Source organism: Patagioenas fasciata, chromosome 3 (genome assembly GCF_037038585.1).
Source record: "Patagioenas fasciata isolate bPatFas1 chromosome 3, bPatFas1.hap1, whole genome shotgun sequence".
NCBI classification, from domain to species: domain Eukaryota; kingdom Metazoa; phylum Chordata; class Aves; order Columbiformes; family Columbidae; genus Patagioenas; species Patagioenas fasciata.
The window spans coordinates 33,432,237-33,457,940 of NC_092522.1; the positions used below are offsets into that span (position 1 = coordinate 33,432,237).

Below are 25,704 nucleotides of genomic sequence, written 5' to 3' on the forward strand. Positions count from 1 at the left end.
CTAAGCCTGTTCTAAAACCCTCAGTACTTTAGAGATTTGATTAATGAACCATTAGTTACCCAATTTTTCTCTTTTGCTCTCATTTAGTATACTTTCTGTTCTCCAAACATATAGCATTATGCCTTTATTCATCTAGGTTTTGTTCCCCGCTTTGGTTTGAAAGACAAAATTTCTCAAGTTTTTATCCCCTTTGGCTTCAAGAAATCCTACATATAATTCTGATTCAAGTCTCTGAGTTCACCATTCCACATGATCTTAGCAACCAATTATGCTAGTTCATTAATATTTGTTCTCTAGTAATAAACAAAATATTAGTTGCAACCTTTTTCAAATATCTGTCATTTAATTGAAACTGCTCAACTCATTACCCCTTTTTATCTTCCATAACCAGATTTTCCATTGGCCTGTAATGGTTTTGATGATGGACGCTGGACTCTTGCATTGAGACAGACAGTTATTTTTTTGCTTTAACCTTCACAAGTGGTATCAAGTGGATCCAGATAATTTCAGCTGAGAAACACCAGAACAGTGCAGGTCTGATTATGAAGGAAAGGGAGCCTAGGTTTGAGATCGGATGTTTTGCTAAGAAAACTAAAGAAAAATGAAGTTGGAGTGAACATTTTCAAGTTGATACTTCATGCAATTGATTAAGATTTTATCCAAAGCAAGCTAGGAAAGTAATTTGCTGAACGTCCACCATGGTGGAGGTTCATCTTTACAACAGGCAAAAAGGAAGATACTATGAAATAGGTAACAGAAAATCAGGGCTAATTCTGAGGTCTCAAATCAGTCTGCTTGTTTTTCTGATTTGTAAATTTCACATAAACTATCCTGACTTAAATATATGTGCAACTTTGTGCTCTTATCTCACTCTGCATCCACACAGTTTCTTTCCATTCAAATGTTTGTGGAAGGTTAGCAAAAGGGGAAAATAGACATCCCTCCTCATATAAACATACGCTTACAAATATTTCTTCTTTTTTTTACCTTTTTTTTTTTTTCTTCCAGGTACTCTGTTTACTCAGTTTTATTGATCTCCTACACCCCCCCAGTAAGCTGTTAGTGAAAAACTGTGATTCTGCTTCCCATCAGATGGTGAATGAGGTTTAACTGGTATCAAATCATGGAAATACACTGGAAAAGAAAAATTATTGCAACACAGTCCACTTTGTGTTTTTTAAAATTTCTTTGTATTGCCAAAATTAACTGACTCATATCTGATATATGCTTGTTTCAATTGTGTGTGTGGAAGTATTCCCCCTTGTATAGCTAGTGAGTTGATTTATGGAATAGTTTTACAATTTGTATTTAATTCTTAGAAAAAAAAAAAAATCCATTCACAGCGCTGACGGAAATGTGTGTGTTGAAAAGTTCATTTCCTGACCAATATTTAAGGATCAAATGATGTTCCAGATCACACTGGTCCCATATTTATACAAGGACTTTACCAGATGTCGAAGAAGACGTTTACAAGTGAACACACAGCTTTTGCATACACTTTCTGAACTTTGAAGTTTCTGCTGCCTTCCCGCTGAGCAGAACACATTCAAGTTCAAGTGGGATATAGAATTGTTATTTAAATCTTACAGTCAAATTAGACCCTAGAGACATGATTGTATAGCGTTATTGTCTCAGTCCCCATGAAGTCAAGTGTTCTCATATCAAATATGATGTATTTCAGCTTACCACCTACTGCACAAGTATTCATCTTGTTGTTAAAAGATATCAGGCAAAGTGGCGGTTTATTTATTTTTACACATGTCAGTTACTTTTAGTGGTAATGCTAGCACGACACTACTGCATTTTTCTGCAAGTCACAGGAACATGAAGCTGCTACCTAAAGTTCTCAGCCATGTTAATGATAAAAGAACCTCCAGACTTTTCTTAAAGGTTAGGATTTAATTTTTTGTTGTGCCTTGCTTTTGAAGAACAATATTTTTGCCCTGAAGTGCTGGTCTCAGGAAAAGTAGGCTTTCTGAATGCAAGTTTCAGTGGTGGCCTGAAGACAGACATTGATGAGACACCACAGCTGCATCTCTGAGAATTCGGTGGGCAGGGAGCACCAGACCCTTGCTGGGGGGAGCTACTGCCGTCTGTCCAGAGGGGGCTGGACAGAGGGACATTTGCAAGCCAAGAGGGGCAGGACTTTGTGTCACAAGTTGGCCAGAAGGATTTTTAAGGAACTACCTCTTTGAGAAGTCATCGTTTCGCTGAAATCAAAGTGCACAACAAATATTCAACTTGATTTCACTTGAATTTTCTTTTGAAAGAAAACCAAGGAGAAAATGTCAAAATAATCAATTTCAACATTGTTGGGGTTTCATTTTTCACTTGAAATGATTTTTCACTTTTGTATTATTTTTTCTCTAATACAATAGATTATGTATTACAGTGGGAAATAAAACATTAACATCAAAATGGGATATTATGAATGACCGTGAGTGTTTTTAAATAGTTCTTTGTAAGAAATTTTGAAATAGCCATGTTTTATTCCTGGCATGGAATGAAATTATTGTCACCCAAACTCCTTCTGCATAGCCTCAGAGTATGTTTGCAGCTGATTTAGGAAGACTGAATTTGCCTATTTGTTTCTCTGGCTAGCTCAGAAACACATTTCCGAAAATGGTTTCTTACACATTCCGTGATTTCTAAGAAGACTTGATCTATAGTCCTCTGAAGTCACTGGAAACCTTTACCCCGTTGGAATTTGGGCTATAGATACAAAACTTTTCTGTACACTTTACTAGTGTTACTATCAGTATTTTCCCTTTTGTTGGTAGGGTGATAGTTGGCCCAGGAGGGACTCTGAAAGACATTTGTAGGCAGGCATTAGTGGAAGGCGAGGTGACATGAGGCCCCTTCTGATCTTAACATTAAGTACAAATAAAATCCAGACTTCCTAGTCTTCCTCTGCTATTAAAGCAGTGTGCAGTTGTGACTGAAGAACTCCTTTTCCTTAACTTTTTTGCAGTGATTTAGCAAAGATGTATTTTGCATTAGTACTTTATTGTACACCTGTATAAATTATGCCGTTGGGTAGCCAATGTTTTTTAAAACAGCATAGCTGTCAATTGCTTGTGTAATGGGACATTTTGCAATACTATCAGATGACAGATAACTTGTTAAATTACATTGAAAAAATATTGGAATGAATTGCACTATAATTAAATGACAATAATAATGAGACCAATATTAGCTGCTACCATCAATTATGTAAGACTGAGCATTTATTCTATTTTTTTCCAAAATGCTTTGCCTATGGTCGAAAAGGTATTTCATTCAAAACCCTGCTGGTGCTTTTAACATTCAAAAGACGTCAACTTCTGAATTCACATTTGTACGTTTATGCCATGGCCAGAGGAGACCTTCTATGTGCAAGAAGTTTGCTAAAGCTCTGTGAGGTTCTTTTAAAGACAGTTTATTTATCATTTAAATATTGTGCATTTTTGATCATTCTTTTCAGTTTTTTTACATCTAGTTGATTAACAAGTTGTTTAAAAAAATCGGGTCTGATCAACTGATAAAATTGCATTCACTTGCATGTAAACATTTTGTTGACTATTGTTCAATGATATTGCCTCTCCATGAGGGCACATCTCTTCAACACGATCTATTTAATGCAGTTTTCAAACAGTAACACTATTGCTAACACTGGCATATTAACACTACAGCAAGTGTCTTCTGTTGCATTTTCAACAGACCATCTGAATCTGCTTTCAGCTGCATCAGAGCTGCCCCCTGGGCAATGGGTCAGAACTGGACCCATGTGTGCACTGCGCATGTGCCCAGGAATCCATCCTTTGCAAATCTGTTCAAGTCCTTTGGAGGAGCCGTTGAGTATGAGCACAGAAGAAATCAGCTGATAAGTTTTGGATTCGCATTTTCAACAGGGTGCCTCAACAGAAGCCCTAAAGGAATTAAGCTGACATGAAATAAGAGCTAAGAAAAGAGTTTTATCCTCTTATGATTAAAGGCTAGGAAACAAAGTGTAGAAATGACTGGTGAATTTTCTAAATAGAATAATATTTCTAGTGAAGTCTCGCAGAGACCTCCATTAAACCTGTTGATGAGCTTTGTGCACATTCTTGTTAGCATCCTCTTGTGGAAGCAAGTAAGAGAAAATAGGTCATTTCTGAACCAGACCTCAGAAAATTAGCACAAACAGTGTCTGCTCTTAAATATTTATTGATTTGAAGAAGGTGAAATTGTACTAACCACAAAAACATCAATGGGTGCAGCAGCTGCAGAGCTTCTCTGTTGTCCTTGTTCTGCACTGTCCCCATTTTACAATGTACCAAGACTGGTGTCTATGGCAGCAAGAGCACCAGACAGGAGCGTTAAGTCAAGTTCTCTGAAATGTAAGAAGCCATAAAATTTCGAACTGAGAGTAAAGAGAGGAAAACCTAGTTCTAGAGCTTAAAATAAATAAATAAATAGGCTATTTGGAAAAAATAGGATACAATATTATGAGCAAATTTCTTCCATAGTAGTACTGTGCTTGAGCTTGTAGTATGATGACAGTGTGAAAGAGTTAACTGATAGACTTGCAGAATACATTTTCAGAGGAATAAATGATAAGGTAAAGGTTACATGCTCCTTTTTTAGAGCTGTGTAAGTGGCAATAAAGTGGCAGATGAAACTCAGTGTTGATCAGTGTACAGTGATATACATGAGAAGAAACAGTCCTAACTTTATATATGCAATAAGGTAACTAGCACTGAATAGGCAGCTATTAAAAGAGGAAAAATGCTCTTTCGAATGGTAATGCATTTCTTAGATAAGAAATGTCCTTAGGTAACATTGTAAATGGAAATAAATTAAAACCTTACTATCCAAATGTTTCACGCTAGTAAAGAGAGAAAAAAAAAAAAAACAACAAATAATTGCAGTCAGGATGTTCACTCACCAGGTTACACAAAGAGCATGAGCCTATTTTGGAAGCAGCCTGCTCTTTGCCTATTATCTCCATCAGACATTACAAATATGCAAAATACTCCAGTTGGCGTTGTTTTTGAAGAATGGTTAAAGCAGATGGATGAACTGGATTAGGTGAAAATAGAAACTGGCTTCTAATCTCGTCCTTTTCTTTTTAAGTGCTCTCTCTCTCTGAACCTTTTTTTCTGAAGTTTAGTAAAACCTGAGATTCACATGCTTCTGCATTTCCTGTTTTTGACCAATAGAGGAAACAGAAACACTGAAATACTGTAAGATGTTATTTTTAAAATAAGGAAGTTCTGGAAATCTTGCAAGAAGTCTAATCCTGTAGACTATGTAATCCAAATATGGTTGTGCAAGTGTGTTCAGTCTTTCAGGTATTTATAGTCTTATCTGATAAGGATCAAAAATATAGAGAGAACACTCTATTAGCGTGAAAAATATTTTGCATGTGCAGTCACATTTGCCTCTGAAGAGCTTAAATCCCTGATGGGAAATGTGCGGTAATCAGAGCTGCAGCTGAGTGCCAGACACCAAGAAACCACAGAAGGAGATGGGGGCTGAGTTGCCACACAAAACGGGAAAGGAGGTGAAGGGAGTTGTAACTGCAGCGAAGGGCACCCACTGCTTTCTGCAGGGTGGCAGGGAGAGTGAGATATTGGCACAGGATGGATGGATGGATGGATGGATGGATGGATGGATGGATGGACGGATGGATGGATGGATGGATAGATGGATGGATGGATGGGATGTGGAACCTCAGTAAGACTGTTGAGAAACAGGCAGGTAGGAACAAGAGGAACCAACAGCAGCAGTCCAGAGGTTGAGATGGTGTGGTGAGCAGAATGCAACACAGTATATGTGTGGGACAGCAAATTCATACATGTTGTTTAGAAGAAAGCAGAAGACACAAGGGGCTTAGGAAGGTGAGGTATGGAGAAAAGAGGATTACACCAGGAGTTTTAACACCAGTGACATGTTGCATCATTTTCAAGGAGTGTCACTGTAGAAATGTGTGCCATGGGGTGGGTGATAGTTAATTAGCCTACAGTGAATGGATTGTCAAAAGTCAATGCAATTTACTTTGAAGTATGATAAACAATTCAGAATGGAGATATCCAACCTATAGAAAGAAAGCAATGGTCAAAAAAAGCAAGACCCAAGTTTACATTGCAATATTCCACTTTCACTTTTTGCTCTCAAGCATGTTCTGCTCCTCTCATTCCTGGAACTGGCTGTTTAAGAGTTATCCAAGGAAAGTCAAACAGCTAAAGATGAGATGCCTATTACAGAAAAGCCAGTGCATCACTTGGTGAGAGCTAACTGGTATGTGAAGGCTTATATTAATGGCACTTAACTGCCTGGCTTTTTTGTGATTTACACTTTTATTTAAACTTCATCATATCTTGATTCCTGGTGGTATGAATGTTAGTCTAAAGCAAGATAAGGAACTGTTCAGATATGTTTAACATCTTAAAGGGAGTTTTGGTTCATGAGATTGATAGAACAAGTGTTTTCCATGTTGTGAAATACCTTCATATGTTTTAGACAACTTTTAATAGGATGTATATGGAAACCTTTTCTGAAATAGAGTGAAGGCTGGTTTTTTGCTATGACACTAGTAAAACTTGAGAAACTGAAAACACTCTAAAACCCAGAACATTTCGTATCATTCACCAGATGAATTTTTTAAGGCTTTTTAGCATGTCCTAGGAAAAAAAAAAAATCCCTCTATCAGCTCTAATTATCATGGATTTTGCAAAAAATCTATTTTGAGATGAATGTGTATAAGCACACTATGCCAACCCTCAGTCAGATACATAACGAATAGGAAGGGGAAAAAGGAGGAATTATTTCTTTGTCAGTTGTGTTTAAAAAGCAATAAGAGAACTCGACATTTCCATGTATTCCCTAAAACATGAGTAGTAATACAGCTAGCAGCAGGAACTCATCAAACCGCTTACAAAAAGTCCCCTTCCCCAGCCATTGCTCTGGGAAGCACATCCTTGGCTACCTCCACAGCCCTGCCTAAGAGACAGAGACCGTCCCTTCTTGAATCACACCCTATCTGAGACCTTTTCTCTTTAGAGCCACTTGCTTTACTTTCTGCTGCATCTGAACTGCCTTTCATTTCCAGGAAGTCTTCACAGATGTCTCGAGTCTGTCAGATTATCACAGAGCTCATCATCATTAGCTCCTCATCAGATGGTATCTTCCCCTACACATAGGTATCAGTCCTTAATCGTTTGTGTGTGTATTTTGCCATCAGCACAGCAGTACACTCTTTATGAATGGCATTGTAAAAACAAGTCATTTCTTAGTTGGTGTATGACTGACCATTTGAATCCTGAAAAATTATCTGAAAGTGGTAAACTGTTAGATCTAGATACTGTCCTTCCCACCACCCACTTCATTGTGCATACTAACTACTTACAAACTATTTGAATCAGTGGGACGACCACAGAATATGCCCTGTGCCAAAACTGCAGGCTCAAAATGTTGAACAACAGTTGTCTTCAGAGGTGTCCATGTAGTATGGCTGTACTCAATGGAGACCTCTAAACACCATTAAATGAGAATTAAACAGCACGCAGTCGCTTTGAACAATAAAGTGAACTAGAGTTTCTCTCCGCTGTTTGTTAAATTTAATTTCAGTTCAAAAGTTTTTCTATAGGTTTTTTAATGAACTGTGCTCTCGGCAAAGAAAAATTTTGAAAAATTATGTATTTATGTTGTCAATAATGAAATTAAGTACAAGATGCAAATGAGAGTAGTAACTGTAATTCCCATAATAAGGAGACCATCCATCTTTAATAAGCATAAACACAAACATTTTTAGTCTATTGTTGTTGTTTGTGTAAACTAAATATTTTAAACAAGGAAGTAGTTATTTAAGGCAAAGTACTTTGGGAGACCTTTTGGAAGAGATGGCAAATGTAGGAACGTATTAAGGGGATGACCAATTATGAGTCACACTTATGTTTTTATTACCTAATAAAATGGTTTCATGAAGTTCCTTCAAATTTACAAAATGCTCTCTGAAGTTACAGGTCTACAGAGGACGTGTCACAAGGAAGAAATATTTTGAGCAGGCAAAATTGAGAGAGAGATACGATAAGGCAAAACAGAACTATTACCACTGAGTGTGAAAGCAATTAGCCATCTATCAGTATGTAAATATACCATCTCTATGTATCAAATAACCGTGCCACAAATCATTATTTGCTTTTGTGCTCAAAGCAGAAGTGGTTAATGACTGAACAGCATTTCAGGCACCCACTGCATGTGCAAAGGTAATACAAAAAAGAGAAGATGCAACAGCAATGGGCAATCAATAAGGTACAGCATGAGCAACATGAAGAATTTAGGATGGAGGACTGAGAAGGGATTGATTGGGGTCTGACAACGAGAACTGGAATGACTGGAATTTGATATGGGACAGAGCATTTGCTGAAGAGACTTAAAACAGTGACTCTGACCTGTGAGAAGGATGTGCCCTGTGAGAATTGTCTTGTGTGATGGAGAAGTAGTGATTTGAACATCAGGACGCCAAAGAGGAGTGGGTGGTGGTGCGTAGCAAAGCAGATTCAGAACTTTGAATGTGAAGTCTGGTCAGAAACAGAGAAATTTTAGATACGGTCTGGAGACACATGACAGAATTGCAGTCCAGCTTGGATGTGTGATTGGAGAGGAAGTCAAAGATGATCCTCAAATTATAAGTCTCAATGTCAGTGAAAATGGTGGCACAGATAATGTGGAATAGGTCAAAAATGTATAAGCAAAGATGAGGGGCTTGGTCTTCGTTGGAGATGGGCTAAGATACAGGATTGTGTGGACTGAGATAAGGCAGGACAGCACCTAGCAGAGATAAATTTCTGAGCCATTTTCACTGAAGTGGGCTTTAGTACACAGATGGCTGAGGGAAAAAGATCATGCTGAAGACAGACATAAGGAAAGAATGCTATAAAAACAAAGGGAGATGTGATTTTGTGGTGGGGAGAATGTCTGAAGCTCTCCAAGGATACATGGAGAGCAGTGATGAGAAAAGCTCAGCAAAGTTTCACAGTATCACAGTATGTTTGGGATTGGAAGGGACCTCAAAAGTTCATCTAGTCCAATTCCCCTGTTGGAGCAGGAACGCCTAGGTAAGGTCACACAGGAACATGTCCAGGCGGGTTTTGAATGCCTCCAGAGCAGGAGACCCCACAACCTCCCTGGGCAGCCTGTTCCAGTGCTCTGTCACCCTCACTGAGAAATTTTTTCTCAAATATAAGTGGAACCTCTTGTGTTCCAGCTTGATCCCATTACCCCTTGTCCTATCATTGTTTGCCACTGAGAAGAGCCTGGCTTCATCCTCGTGGCACTCACCCTTTATATATTTATAAACATTAATAGGGTCACCCCTCAGTCTCCTCTTCTCCAAACTAAAGAGACCCAGCTCCCTCAACCTTTCCTCATAAGGGAGGTGCTCCACTCCCTTAATCATCTTTGTTGCCCTACGCTGGACCCTCTCCAGCAGTTCCCTGTCCTTGTTGAACTGAGGGGCCCAGAACTGGACACAATATTCTAGATGGGGTCTCACCAGGGCGGAGTAGAGGGAAGGAGGACCTCTCTCGATCTACTGACCACCCCCCTTGTAATACACCCAAGGATGCCATTGGCCTTCTTGGCCACAAGGGCACAGTGCTGGCTCATGGTCATCCTGCTGTCCACCAGGACCCCCAGGTCCCTTTCCCCTACACTGCTCTCTAATATGTAATTTCACAACCTATACTGGAACCTGGGGTTGTTCCTACCCAGATGCAGGACTCTACACTTTCCCTTGTTAAATTTCATCAGGTTATTCCCCACCCAACTCTCCAGCCTGTACAGGTCCTGCTGGACGACAGCACAGCCTTCTGGCGTGTCAGCCACTGCCTCCAGCTTAGTGTCATCAGCAAACTTGCTGATAGTACACTCAATTCCCTCGTCTAAATCGTTAATGAATATATTGAATAATACTGGCCCCCGTACTGACCCCCGAGGCACTCCACTAGATACTGGCCTCCAACTAGACTCCACACCATTGGCTACCACTCTCTGGCTTCTCTCCTTAAGCCAGTTTGCAACCCACCTCACTACTCTATTGTCTAGACCACACCTCCTCAACTTAGCTGTGAGGATGCTGTGGGAGACTGTGTCAAAGGCTTTACTGAAGTCAAGGTAGACCACATCCACCGCTCTGCCATCATTCATCCACCTTGTTACGTTCTCATAAAAGGCTATGAGATTGGTCAAACATGACTTACACTTGGTAAAGCCATGTTGACTGCCCCTAAGAACCCTCTTATCCTTGATATGCCTTGAGATGGCACCAAGGATAAGCTGTTCCATTACTTTCCCAGGGACAGAGGTGAGGCTGCCCGGTCTATAATTACCTGGGTCCTCCTTCTTGCCCTTTTTGAAGACTGGAGTGACATTTGCTTTCCTCCAATCCTCGGGCACCTCTCCCATTTCCCAAGACTTGGCAAAGATGATGGAGAGCCGTCTAGCCATGATTTCAGCCAACTCCCTCAGCACCCGCGGATGCATCCCATCTGGACCCATGGATTTATGGATGCCCAGACTATTTAATTGCTTCCTAACCCAGTCCTCATCGACTAAAGCAAACTCCTCCATTGACCTGGCTTAATCCGGGGTCTCAGGGGTACAGGGCTCCCCAGGACAGCCTCCAGCAGAGTAGACAGAGACAAAGAAGGCATTCAGTAATTCTGCCTTCTCTGTATCTTCTGCCACCAGGGCACCCACCCCATTCATCAGTGGGCCTACATTGCCTCTGGTATTAGTTTTATCTGCTATGTATTTGAAAAAGTTCTTTTTGCTGTCCTTGACCCCTCTCGCCAGTTTGTTGAGTTTGTTGAGACTAAGCAGATCATAAACAGCTGAATATTGGATCACAGGAAATGACTTAAAGCAGAAGTTGATGCAGTCATGTAATGCTGTTTGAGAAAGTTTTGTCAAGCAGTGGGAAAATGTGTGTGTAGTTGGAGACTATTTTTAAGAGATGGGTCTACAGACAGGAAACACGCAATGTAAAGTCAACAGAAAGCTGGGGGGAAGGAAGGAGGCAGCAAGCATGGCTGAGAAGTGGCGGAGACAACATGAGCAGAAGACATTCAGAGGTGGAAAAGAAGAAAGAAAAAAGTACAAAACCAGGGTCACATTGTGAGGAATTAGCCAAGATTTTAGCTATGGGTTTCACTCTGTAGCAGAGTGAAAAACTCAGTCTGTGGAAATCCCTGGCATGGGGAAGACCTAGTAGCCTTTCTGAATGAACAGAACTTTCCTGATTCATAAGGTAACAACAGTGTTTTACATAAGTGAATGTATTGCGCTATTGCCTTCACTGTTACCTCAAGTAAAGCTTCCTGACAGCATTTTTTCCAGAAATCAGTGTATTCCCATAAAAAAGTTTCATCAAACTGTTTTTTCTAAAGGAAAGAAAGGAAAAACAGCCAGTGTTAGAAATAGAAGAAACCTTCTCATCAAAAATGGACACGTGCTAAGTGCAAAAACTGGGATACTTCTAAAACCTCACATCTTCTAAAAACACATTGAGCTACAAGGCACAAAATCTGGAATCCACAGATATTTAATCCTCGGTTCACATATTCAGAAAAGAAACACTATTTCACTGGCTGTCAGATGCAACTGAGAAGCACATTTTTAATGCTACTGCCTGCCCCCCAAGGTATTATGAGAGTAAGTGGAGAAGAATAGCATATCCAACTGAAATTTCAGGAAGGACTACAGGCAAAATGTAATGAGATGATCAGTGAATGCAAATGAACCCTCTCCCTTGAGAAGGTGATAGAATGACTTCCTGGAACAGTACAAAAATTTCACATAGGTTTTTAGGCCAATAGATAAGAGCACATTGTTAATTTTAAAAGACAAATTACTTGAATAATTATCCTCCTCTTTAAACATTTTCTTAATTATTCTCAGGCATATCTTCAGTTTTAAAGCAGAAAGTGAAGTGTAAGACTGACAAGCTAGAACATTTTAAAACTTTGCAGGTATCCAAATCAGAGTTGCTGATAACTGGACTTAATCTTCAGGACTGGTATCTAGGAGAACTCACATTAATTTCCTAGATAGAAGAAAAAAGACTGAAGAATCAGGCCTTACGTATTAATTATTCAAATCTTTGAGTTTTATACTGAAGAATGAGCTAGCTGGGAGTATGCGTGTATGTATAAATTTACAGATAGACAAACAGATTGAATTAAGGTTTTTCTTTTTTAACTATTCTAACTGTAGCCGTTTCCATCACTGATTACTGGTAAGTTTGCTTTTTATTGCACATCACCAATACCAGTTGTTAGCTGTCTTTGACAGTGGGTTGAAATGCACCAACATGGCATACAAACTGGGGATGGATGGCATTGAGCAGAATAGCTTTGCCACGCAATGATATACTTGAGCTTTGACAGAATACAAGCCCGGTGTCAATCATCCTGTCTTTGCCAATCAAATGCACATCCTTCTGGAGGCGCCTGCAGTTGACACTGGCACCCCAAACATAGTAAAAGGTTAATGCAATGACATTTCAAAGATGACACATTGTCAAGGGCCCAGCAAAAATAGCAGAACTAGACTATGTTTAAGAAAAACTAGTGTGTTTTACAGGACACACGCATGATGACGACATTCCCAGAGGGGATGGGTTTGGTGGAAACACCCTTGAAAGACCTTGTTCAAGAAAATCAGGAGTCAGGAATGGATAACAGCATAGTAAGATGTGGACAGTACCCTGAGGTTCTTTCTTTTCCCATCTGTAAAAAAACAAACATCCTTTTGCCAGAGCTCTGGCTAACCTTTGCCAGAAAAAGAGCAGGGGATGGAATGACAAAGCCTTTGGAGTCTGCAAAGCCCTCTATTTAATTACAGGGCTTTGCAGTGCAACTTATGACTATAAAATATATAATAACTTATTTTTCTTCCTAGGTAAAGATGTGTGGTACCTCCACCACTTTCAAAAGAGATAACTGACAATTAAAATAATTCAGGTAAGGAGAAAGCTGCATATTTAGAAACGGATATTCCAGAATGTGTTCCTGGCATAAACAGATGCTATGCATGTATTCTATAATTCCATTTCAATTGCTCCCTCTCTATCTCCATAATCTTTCCATTTATTTCCACTTTTCCTCCAGCTTACTTGTTTTTCACTGGTCTTATGAAGAAGACCCCCTCTCCTGGCACCTTCTTCTAACCTCACCTCAGTGAAATATACTGTGAACATTCATATTTAACTCATTACTGTGAAGAGCAAGTGTGATAGCAATGATGTCAGATTATTTTCTTTGCCCTTGACTGTCAACAAAAGACCAGTTGGAGCAGGGACCCTCCTTTGTCATTATACTTCCCACTGTCTACAATTAAGCTCTGCTGACTTACTTTAGTTACAGATCAAGTTTGGTATGTCCTATTCATTTATTTCTTATGTATATGTTTATATGTTTGTTTGTTCATTTGTTGGAATGCTGTTAGAAGACATAGTAAAGTGTATAAACAGTCACTGGGCCTAATGGTAGAAGATGAGGTTATTTCAGAATAATGGGTGGTGAATTAGAAAAAAAATTGTTCAATTATAACAGCAAATAAAGTCAAAAAAGAGAGCAAGGTCAGAAGTGCTTCAAGGCAATTGTCTCTTTCCTGGAGACAATGACAAGGACTCAACAGCTACTGTATCTAGACCTGATCTTAATTTCATTGACGTCAGTGGTAAAACTTTCATTGACCTCAATAAGAGTAAGACTAGTGTCTATATAAGCTCTTAATGTTGCCTCTTGCAAAGCTAAGTGCCACAGACTGGCCTTGCATTATGCACTGATCATCAGCTACTTCTTTATCCTATGAATGTACTTTTAAAAATGAAAATATTAAGAACTATAATTTCTGTTCTAATGAATGGTTTTGCTTTAAGAACTAGAGATAAGCCCCAGCCAGATGTTCAGCTGCAAAAACTGTCCTGAAAAAGCTTAGCACAAGAAATCAGAAGGTAATGAGTTGTCTGACACCTTTCAACACTCTCCATTGTCAAAGCGGATAAATAGCCATCCCTGGAACAGAATCCCTTCCTCTCGTCTTGAATAATTCTAGTTCTGGGAGGTGCTTTGGCCTTTGAGGGTGCCTGTTTTGCTTGCTTGGCTATAGAGACACGCTGGTCAATGCACAGGCTCAACATCAAATGTTTAGGCACTAACATTTAGGTGAACTGAGTCTTATCCTGAACTGAAATTCCACTACTATGGACTTTCATCTCACATATTCACCACCTTCTACATCTTAATTGCTGTCCTATAATATAATTTTTGCTTTCTCATAAACAACCTCTCTCTCTTCCCACACTCTTGCCCTCTCCTTCTGTGCGACAATTTCAACAAACAAGATCTCCATCATTTACCAGCCAATCATCTGCTGGCTTAATAACTTCATTAGACATGAAAACCTGGAAGTTATGTCTACCCAGCACACATCTATAGCTGGGTGATGTGTATTCTTATCAGAGGGTTATTTTTAGAGTGGTGGTTGGTTTTGAGACATACGTAGGATAGTGTCTCTTGACAACTGTAGATGGCATAAGCAAGCCCAGAGTTCTACTGGTAAGACGAGTCAGCAAACTCTTATTTCCAAAACCTGCTCCAGGGCCTGTGGGACTCCAGGGCACTGGCAGTTAGCGGGCTTGTGCACATCCATTTCTTTGACAGAAATGTTGGTGCTGTAGGTGACAAGGACCTGTAGAGATAGGTTGTAGTTGAGTAGCACTTTCAAGCACATAAATATTCAACATCTAAAAAGGTAGATGTTTATCCTCAGAAAAAGCAGGGTGTTTCAGCTAAAACCAACCCAGCTGTCAGATCCAAGCACGAGAGATCTAGTGGTATTCTTAGACTTATTTAGCTTGAAAAATTTGGAAACAATACTCTAGTCTGAAGCACAAATTGATTGCTCTCTTGTCATGCTTGCTTATAGACAGAGAGATCCAACCAATAAATTATCATTCCACAGGAGAAGACGTTTAGAAGGCAATTTATAATCCTTATAGTCAATTAGATAAAGTTGTATGTAGTTTCAGATTCAAGGTTATACAGGAGCAGTAAATGTCTTCTCTCTGAATCACTGAATATTTCTGTAACTCAGCTTGAGATAATCAAGATGTTAAAACATTTCTTCTTTTATATTTGTCTTTATTCTGAAATGAGTATGCTTTCATGAGAGTTTGATAAAGAAGAGGCTGTCTAGCTTTGTGGCTGTTGTGCACAAAAAAATCTACAACTTAACGTTTATTTCTTACAGGGAAATTCTTGTGGCTGCTGGACGGTTCTTCAAGGCAAGCACAGGACATGAGTCTTGAGCTTCATGGGTTTAGCTTGCTGAACATACAGGTCACAGATGCACTTGTTTTAGCATTTAATTGTCATGAGAAAAGTAGCGGAGTTAAAGGTCTAAGTCATCTGCTCTGTTCGAAGTGTTCCCACTGATTCTTCCTATCTGTGTCTTATTAAGATTAGACAGCCAATACCTCTAAATTTAGAAGCAAGAATTCAGGGAGTACATCCCCAGACATCACAAACTAGTTCTGGAAGAGCAAAAAGCCTTTGTAGGACTATTCAACAAAATAGTGACTGTTTGTGAAAGGTGAAATCAACAAAATAAGTAAGACAGGGTGTAAAAATAAGTTTATTGATGCTCTACTCAGTAACGAAAGGAGCAAAGGTTATCATGTAATTACAGCTTTATGTTCCTTTTAACAGGATTCTTGCAGCTGGTTACAGTTTTCTGTATCTGCTCTTGCATGTGCTTGCAAAGTCCATGTCTCTCCCGGACTTGCAGCGCAAGCACCAGAAGGAGTCTTGACTGTGCCATGCAAACTATTTTTCCCAGGGCTGCTTATTCAGTATAGATATACTTTTAATTATTAGCTGTAAAAACTGTTATTTAAGGAACATGTACCTCGTGTGTCAGGACTTGGAACCGTGTAAGCTTCTCTTAAAGGGTTGAGAAGTAGTTGTACACTACCTGAGAAGACTCTTTGGAGCTTACCAGGTCCTGAAATATTTGGAAGAATAACTTGGCAATAGCTGAAAAACTGGATACTTTTGCATGTTCAGTATTCCAGATGGTAGTCTATAGACAGACCTTTTAACGTGCCTTGTTTATGCAGTATTTTAGTCTGCAGCATATAAGGAATCTTTTCGGCTTAGCAATGAAATTTCACTTTGAGCCCCACTGCAAGGAAGAGAATGCAACTGCTTTTATTAACACAAATTGTGCAGTTGGACAAATGTAATGGCATAAAAATAGCATGCTGCTAACTTGCTTTTGAAAAGAAACTTGAAAGAGGCTGTATATGTTGTGGATATTACATCGTACAAGCTTTTCCTTTAAAGAGATGAAAAAAATATAGTTATGCTTAGTATTTTCATCTGTCTATTAACCATTCCGAATATAGTCCTTGTTAAATATAAGGGATTGCAAGCTTTTTACACAGGGAGTTGCTTTTAAAATTACTCTGGCACATAAAAGGTTGCCTTATACTACAGACTAGAAGTCAGTTAACTCAGAACATGCCTTTGCATTAGTATTAATGAATACTATTTTTCCCCAGACCGCATGATTATTATTTTCCACGTGTACAAAGAAAATGTATGCATTTTAAAGACACTAACTTAGAAGGATTTAGCATGCAAAATGTATTACAAGGTCAAATCCAGCCCAAACTTCATTTTTCTTTTTCATTAATATTTTTAGAAGGAGTCTTCAAACTCGTAGGTGGTGACTCAATGGGATTTGATATGAAGATGTGACACCTCATCTTAAATTCCTTAACCACATTTCTTAAGTTGACAGGAATGTCAGGAAGTGTGCCTGATAAGGCTTGCTGTCCTCTCCGAGCTGACTAATCATACATGAAGTCTTGGCAAGAGATAACCAGGTTACAGTAGAGCCAAAATGACATCACATCAACTCAATTTCATATCCTGTAGACACCAGTGCCTATCACCACTCCAGGTTGCTAACATCCTTGACACACAAATGGTATTTTCAGTCTCCGATGTCCCCCTTTTACCCTGTGTCTGTCACTTTGGGGTAAATCAGGAACAAATTTGTCACTAAATGTAAAGAACCATTAACTCACGGGCACTTTGTCATCTGAAGCATAATTTTCTGTGCACAGCTCGCCAATCCCTGAACTCTAGCTATTTGCATAACAGTTTGCTATACGAATTTATGACGGAGGATAGTGCTGAACTTGTCAAAATTCCATGTGAATCTCAGCCCAGAAAATGGACTGGTGCTTTAAATCTTGGAGAGTTGTTCACATCAATAATGAATTTCAAATAATTTATTCACTTCAAGTGTAAGTGGTTGGCATACAGTCCTTACAGCTGGTTTGTTGAGATAATTGATTTCCATATAGTTTAAAGATGGGGAAAAGAAACATATGACAACTACAGCAGGTTTTGAGGCAATTGTGAATGCCATATCAGTTTAATTATAGCTCCATCTTTAGCTGACATGGGTTCTGTCCTATTGGAATTAAAATATCCCAGCAACTTGAAATGTAACAGTGATGAATTTTTTATGTTCTTCTACCTACCTTGTATGCTAGCTTAGGGCGCTGTTACAAGTACACTTCTAGCTTTTTTCAGTGGGTAGTTAACATGACATGCAAGACTGGTCTGCATGACACAGATAACTCCAGGGAATAGCAACAAAGTAAATGAGATGCATTAGTATCTGGATGTGAACTGGGGGATGTAGGTTCTCAGAACTTCTTGTTTAATTTATAGAATTGGTTTTTTTCCCCTGTGCATAAGATTTCAATATGGTAATCATATTCAGGAAATGAGATGTTCCTACTTCAGGTACTAATATCAATATGTAAAAGATAATCATTAACCTGATGTACTACTTGGCAGTGCCTATTATATGTAAACAAGCTAACTGAGGTGATAAAAGAAGCTTTTACTTAAAATTTAGTTACATTTACCACAGAGACACTGGGAAAACTGGGAGGTTGTTTACTTTGGGATTTTTTTTTTTTAATTGACCACTGTCTGCACAAAGCAAGGCCCTAGTGAAACAAACAGTGTAATAAAAATTAGCATTACAGCTAACACCAGTTTTGTTTCAGGTTGAAAGATAATTTCTGAGTATACTGAATATACGTCAAATATCCTTACAGCATCTGAATAAACTGGAATAAATGAGAATGGACCCTTTTCTGAAATAAGTTAATAACTGTAATGACGAAAAAAGGGCTTCAGTGGTCTAGCCTGACATAGATGGCACAACGTTCCATATTATTAACTCTTCTTTTTATAGATATATACAAAGTTTTCTTTAGACATTGCTCAAGAGCAGAAGGTTCTCCAGCATTGTGACTTCCAAGATTTCTTAGAGAGTAACTGTTGATGATCTGCCAACTTGGGGTAGAAAGACTTGGTAAAAATATTCTGTAGACTCCACAATGGTCAACTTTTCGCAAGAGAGAGGCAGAGGAAGGACAGGATACAGGCTTGATCTTAGCAGTGGCTAGAACTGTTGGGAGCTGATGGTGCCAGTAACAAGACCATTAAAAAAAAAAAAAAAAATTCTGACGTTCCCAAGAACTATTTTAGCCATAAAGGTCATAATCATGCTCTTTGCAAGTTTAATTTGGGGAAAACACTAAGTTAAACATTATTTGTAAGGCACCAAATCCTAAAGTTCCTAGTATTGACTTCAACTTCAACTCCAGAATGCAAGTTTTCACTTTAAATGCACAACAGTAATGATCACTTACAGGTCCCTGACAGTCACCACAGAAATGCTTTGGGTTGCATAATCCCATCACAACTTTGCCCCCTATTTGTGGCTCAAATACATAGCTTTGATTCTGAGTTTGTGCATGTGCATTACGAACACATATTCTTAATTTGGGGTTGGAGCTCAGACAGAATCTTGTGTCAAGAAGTCCCTGTGTGGAGTTACATCAAAATTGTCTTAGCTATCTTGATTTAAAGACAGCACCAAGAGGTACTGAAATGATTACCAAGACATCTGAAGAATTAAAAATCCTTTTTGTCATACAGATACATTAATATTAGAAAGAGTTGAGATTAGTAAAGAACCTAAAATGGGGGCTTTATGCAGAAGGAACACTTCCTAGCATCCATTTCTAAAATACAAAGGAAAATTTAGATTGCACAAGAAATTATGTTGGATGATTTTGTTTGCAAGTGGCAACTGAAATATGTCAAGGAGTGGAAGTGGAAGTCAGCTGGAAACTATAATAGAGAAATCACTGTGCAAAATACCATCTAGACTTCCTACATCAGAACAAAGTTGCAAAAATGCTCTTTCACTGTTAAGGGACAAACAGGAACTCTGCCAATGGAGACAGGGCAACCAAGTGTGACATGGGTTACAAATAAAAGAAGTTGTCTGCCAAAGCCCTGTGCCATGGGATTTAACCTTCTGTAACTCTAGATCCAGTCAGGTGAGTAGGGCAAGCTAATAAATAGATGCCAACAATTATTTTGTGTGTCACGCTTTTATTATACATTCTAGGTTGCATCATTGCCTCCCAAACTGGGGAGTTAACTCAAATACCACACAGATACCTGTTGAGTGATATTAATACTTGGCTTTTTATACATTGACAGTAATTTGGAACAGCCTACTTCCTCCCCTCAGCCTGCACAAAGAGAGAACGGGAGAGCCAGAGGATAGTCTCTCAGTCTCCAGTGACAGGTGCTTACAAAATCATCTTTGACTTCAAAGGAGATGTGATCTGTCCAAGCATCTAGCGCCTTCAGTAGTTTTTGGGATCAATGTTTGTTAGGTCTCAGAGTATCTGTTTTCACTTTTGATCTTCAGCCACTGAACATCGATGCTCACTTTTGGAGGAAAAGACTAAAAAACCCAGAGCTATATAATATGTTTTCAAATACCTTAAAACAAGATTTTCTCTGTGCCATTTTTGTGTAAATGTTATTCCTATATCTAAGAAGAAATACACAATTAACTTTGTATTTTAAAACCTGTATAGGACCCTGTTTAGACCCACTCTCTTAGCCAGGTGACATCTTGCTGCCTACTGTGTTTCATCCAAGTGTTTCTGTACACAGATGGATGTCATCTAGTGTCCCAAAATCTTAATGATTTCCTTTCAGTTTCTAGCCAAAAAGTGGTGTTTAAATTTTCTAACTTGCTGAGAGAGTAGACATGTTAGAATTGGTGTGTTGCACAAAGGATGTTGAGACAAATTCACACAAATGAAAATTTATTAGCAGGATCCATAGCTGATGGCACATATCAACAATGACAGAGGGAAAAAATTATATTAAAAAAAAAAAAAAAAAAAAAAGAGGAGGAAAGGGAAAGCTCTCCCCAGTGGCAAAGTGGGAGGAGAAACTGTTGCAGGTATCCTGAGGTGAACATCATCCTCAGGCATTCTATCTGGGGCACCAGGTGGTTCCAAAGCTATATTTTCCCTACAGCAACTACATATTTTTGATCGGGACTCACGCAAACACCCCACTGATTCCTCCCGTTTACAGTGCAAGCTATGAGCAGGGGCAAGTGCTGCATGGTTGGTTGGTTGATGAGCTCTTTATATGCATAGTTCCTTGATGTAAACCAAAAGCTACAACCAAAGGGTAGGAAGTGGATGGAAAAGGAGGGAGTTATTCTTGCTTTGGTGGCAGTTTCTTCCTCTAGAATCTGCCACACTAATGCCACTGGGGTTCCTATGGTCTCAGAGAGCCTGGTGCCTGCTGCCAGTGCACAGCCTCCATGGTGTCAAGATCACAATTCATCCCTTTCAGTGCCATTCAGTGGAAGACCAGGAATCGTCTCTGTGTCACTTCATGATGAAAACCACCCAACCTTCCAACTGTACCTGGAGTGGAACACAGCTGTCACTGGCCATGAAGAGGAGAGCCTGCTGCAGGGAGTGTGTTTCACCAGAAAGGAGGTGGCATTTGGAAGCAGGTGGAAACCATTGCTTGTGACCATTTGCACAGCTGTATGTTCTCTTTAAAAATGACAGTAAATTTATCAGCAAATGCATTGGTACTCCTGAAGCGCTCAGTTAACTGGTGTGAAAAATACATTAATGAATCCTACACATTGCATAATTGGATGTTGCCTAATGTTTAAAATTACAGCACAAAAATGGAAAACTATGTCTCACGTTAAACCTTTGCCTTCTTTTGCCCAGACAATGCACAATAATTCCTTAAAGCTTCTTTACTGCACCAGGTGTAAAACACTGTGTGGAGAGTTTCCCTTGCAGAGTAAAGCAACACAGTGGTACTGCTTCTAGGCTAGACTCTTTCTGTGTGACTCGTACTGCACACATTGGTATTTGTGGGGATGTAAGAAGCTTCAAGATGCAAAAGGATAGTATCAAATTTAGATATAAAGTGGAAGTGATTTATACTACAGAAATTCCTGGAAATAATATAAAGAGTTATGAAATAAGTGTATTTCACTTATCTGGATACTGGAACACCCATTTCACAGCTAGTCTACTAGCACAGAACCAGTAGTAATGCTGAACAAGATAACACAAAGAAGCAGGCACTTGACATGTAATCCCTGTATTTCCTGTTTTCATATTAAATTTTGCTTACGTAGACAATTACTCAGACAAACAATGAACACAATACTTGTCTTTTCTCCTCCTTAATGCATCAAAAATAACAACATCAATTTAAAAGAGTGGCTTTTACCCACATATTTAATTTAATATAAAATTAAAAATTGAATTCTCATGAGAAAAAAAATAAATAACATAGACCTTTTCACTTTTGCTCTTGAACCTCCTTTACTTCCAACATTGTGTGTTAGTAGTCATACATGATCTTCTGTCTGGACTATGCTACTGCTTTATACCAGCTACAGAAGTGAAATGATGCAGTCTGCAAGGCAGTTTACATATGCAAGGTGCAACCCGCTTGCCCCGGTGACTGTGAGTACCGAGTCTCTGATAGAAGGTTTGATCCACTTTGTGATCTCCAAAATACTGCTTACTAACTTAATTTTTAGTTGATTAAATTCATGTCCACTGTCTCTTATTTAAACAAACAAAACAAAGAAAAAACCTGTAGAAGTGCTGTGTTTCGTATCTATGCATGAGCAGGAGGCCTTGATTTATTTGCTCTCTTGTTTGCATAGCTCTAACTATGGTTATTTATCTAGATTATTTATTATTCATAGACCTCTGTAAACACTGGCCATACACACCATCAGTATGTTTGCAGTTCTGCACCTGCAGTGATGGATTCTGACCAACCTTTCGGAAACATTTCATGGCCACCACAGTCACTTCTTTCTAGAAACAGCATCTTGCTGATTAAGGAATAAATTTGGGATCTTGACCCCTTATTCAGTCAGTCCTTTCTATCAACTGACTCCAGAGTAATAATTAGGAATTTTTATCTCCACAGAGACTTACAGACTGTAAAAATAAATTGTATGAAGAATTAACTATTTTCAGCTGAACCTGTGACACACTGAGTGTACAAACACAGAGAAATATATATACAGAAATAAAATAACTGTTTCTTTATGTTTTCTTTTTGCATACTTTGATCATAAAATGTCAAGATCCTGCTGTAGTTTTCAATCAATATGAAATGCATTTTGTTTATAAATGGATATTTTGTTTTGCTGCAGTGGTTTGTAACGAATAAACAGCAGCAGCTAAGTATAGAAAGATTAATTTTCACTTTTGTCATTCACTTGCAATAAGTTTTTCTCCAATTACTTATTACCTGTGGAAAAATACTGAAATTAAAACGAGAAACCTAGTCAATACTGCATGCATCAAAAATTATTAAAATCTTCACTTACTGAGGACTGTGAAATATTTATTGGTTTTTAGACATAGAGTCCTCCAGGGAGTGCTACAAATCCACACAAACTCTCTGCATCTTCGATGTTGTGTTTGGAGCATTGATTTAGATGAAATGTGCATAAAAACTCCTGTAGGCAGACAGTTCTGTAGTGACTGTACGTCTAAAAGGCTCAAGAACAAAAATTATTCCATCATAAGTCTGGTGTAAATTATACTCACTTCACAAACTCTAGATCCGCTTGATCCACACAGTAGTGAAGAAAGAATTGTTGTGTTTTAGAGTTAGGGAACAAGAGTTTGTTTAACAGTCCTGTATACGTGTGTGTAATTTAACACTGATTTTTATACTAAGTAGCGTAACATTAATGAGACCAACAAAGAAAAGAGGACTTGTGAAATTAGGACATGAAATGATGTGAGACTGGTCTGGTACAGCAGGTTCCCCAAGCTACAACAGAGCCAAAGGTAAAGCAGCTGCTTTCTCTTCAGGAAAAAAATGAATCAAGCTTTTTTCTCCCACAGCACTCTACTTAGCTCAGATCCCTTAAAGCTACTCTGTATCCCCTGCAAAGATAAAAGCACTGTATTTTCTCTTCTAGTTTGTATTCCACAGACTATCAAAAAGATTATTCAGATCGGATTAAAAAGAAAAAAATCCCCATATTCTGCTTCCAGAAAACCGGAGCAACTATACAGTGGTTCATCACTTACTGCTATTATACACCCATATATTGCATCTGAACGCTGCATTCAATAGCTGTGGCAGGGCTTACCTGACATGAATGTACTGAGTCTTTTCCAAGTTTACTTATCTTTAAGCCTTTGCAGCATCTTGTGGCACTGAGTCTCACACTTCAGCTACTCGATCTGGGAAAAAATACTCTCTCATTCAGTTTCATCCCTGATAATTTCTGGTGTACCACTTGTTCCTGCGTTGTGATAAATAGCTAATAATCTTTCATGTTTATCTTCTCTGTGTCTCTTGAAGAAATAACATCCTATGTTAGCATTTGGTCATTTCTTGTCCACACAGAAATCTTATTCTATTTAAACAGTCCTCATTTAGAAGCTATTCGATGGAGCTGATCATTTTTTTCTGCCTTTCAGTGTATTTGTCTAGATTTACTTATATTGTTTTTGAGATGAGCTGACCGTACACCACAGGCTATATGTCAGCAGAACAGTTTCTGAATTGTTCTCTTGTATTTTCATAATAATTCGTAACTGCTTTTGCTGATGCTGAGCACTGGGCTGGCATCCTTATCAGGCTCTCCAAGATGTGTTTCCTGAGATGAAATAGCTAATTTAGTGCTCATCATCATGTAGATGTGTTTGTTTTCCCTGTATCCATTGTCATTACTGAACTAGAATTTATTGACTTCTGTTTTATTAACCAGACACTCAGTATCAAGAGGGTTGTGGGTTTTTTAATTATTCACATAAGTTTTAGTTTCTCTATCTTGAGTAATTCTGTGTTAATATAGATCTCAGCCCAGATTCCTGTGGGTTGCCAGCAGTAACCTCTTTTCCTTGGGAAAGCTGACCATTTATTGTTTCTTCCTTATTCGTTGCCCTCCTGCTTTTCCCAGTGGTGAACATGTCAAGTTTATCTATGAAATCAAGTCAGATTTGTACTGTCATTTTGCAGCTACAAACGTTGTTTTAGGCAATGAAATATGCAATTAGTCTTCCTTGCCATTTTTATTTTCTTCTTTACACGTTATTTATTGACACAGTTCTTATGTTCTTCTTGCTTCCATTTTCTGTTTCTCGATCACCTTCCCTGCCTTTGTTATTGTGTTTACTTTCTCATCCATCTCATCCATCCACTTTCCCATCCCATACCTTCTCCTGCTCAGGTATCCTGCAGGATCTCAACCTTTTCCTCACTACTCACGCCTCTTTACACAGGCTTACTAGGGCTAGAGTAACTGCATATGTGTATCATTCCTCTCCTTACCCTATCCATCCCTCTTTCACTAAAAACAGAGGCAACCAGATGCAATCTGTGCACAAGCCAAAGTCACTGAACCTAGGGGAAGTCTCTCCGCTGAAGTAGAGTTGGAGTCAAGATTTCCATGAAAGCAGGATGACTTATGTATGAGGCTGGTTTATGGATAGACACTGCACTGTTATTCCCAGCAGAGTTAGGTGGTAAGGAATGCGTCAGGTCTCCTCTTGGGCTGTTCAACCAGGTGATTCGGTCTTCATGATAAGATCGCAAGATTTTCCCAAATAGGCTGAGGTACACCAGGCTGAAACATACTCCTCCCAGCTCATCTGCCTCTCTAGTGAACTGTAGAAGTTCAACTATCTACACCTTTCCTAGTATTTGGCGACTAGGGGATAACAGAGCTACCAGCACATATAGAGAAGAATGAACAAACCAGTGTGCCAGGCAGGAAGTTGATTACCTCACCTCAGCTTGCTGCATGTGCCCTTAGTGGCAACAACAGCAAAACACAGGACACCAACATTGTAATGACCAGCTTGGAGAGCTGTGTTGGATTTTGCTCTTCAGTCCTGTGACTTCTGCAAAGAGGGAGCAACCACTGTACTTAGATGTGCAAGCATGATCATAGCAGAGATGGAGCAGCCATTCTCTCTCCCATCTGTCATCAACGACACCTGTGGAGCAACACATGACAGGACAACACGGTGGAACTTTTTTCCCACATGATGGAACTCTCCAATATGGTGAGACTTCTTCCCTCACAGCTTGATTCCCTTAACTAGCCTTTTGGATGTCAGCAATACCTTTTCTTCCTCATATATCCAGCATCCTTGTTTTATCCAGTCATCACGGGGGAGCTTGGTGGGATTTAAATTTCCTAGTATATGGAAAATTTTGTGAGATAGGAATATGTGGT

General features: G+C 38.9%; 2 long non-coding RNA genes across 23 annotated transcripts in view; one reads left to right on the forward strand and one right to left on the reverse strand.

The window, feature by feature from the left end:
• LOC139827538 (uncharacterized) overlaps positions 1-457 on the forward strand; it is a 46,371-nt gene extending 45,914 nt beyond the window's left edge. For 6 of the 9 annotated variants that reach the window (XR_011738231.1, XR_011738223.1, XR_011738227.1 and 3 more), the window contains one exon: positions 392-454. This is a non-coding gene — a long non-coding RNA (uncharacterized lncRNA). Of the gene's footprint in view, positions 1-391 lie in introns of all 9 variants that reach the window. The other 3 variants (XR_011738224.1, XR_011738228.1, XR_011738230.1) reach the window with 2 other exon arrangements.
• A 19,023-nt stretch (positions 458-19,480) lies between these two features.
• LOC139827539 (uncharacterized) overlaps positions 19,481-25,704 on the reverse strand; it is a 36,814-nt gene continuing 30,590 nt past the window's right edge. For 13 of the 14 annotated variants that reach the window (XR_011738236.1, XR_011738240.1, XR_011738241.1 and 10 more), the window contains one exon: positions 24,986-25,462. This is a non-coding gene — a long non-coding RNA (uncharacterized lncRNA). Of the gene's footprint in view, positions 21,008-22,830; positions 25,463-25,704 lie in introns of those variants that run through there. The other variant, XR_011738247.1, reaches the window with a different exon arrangement.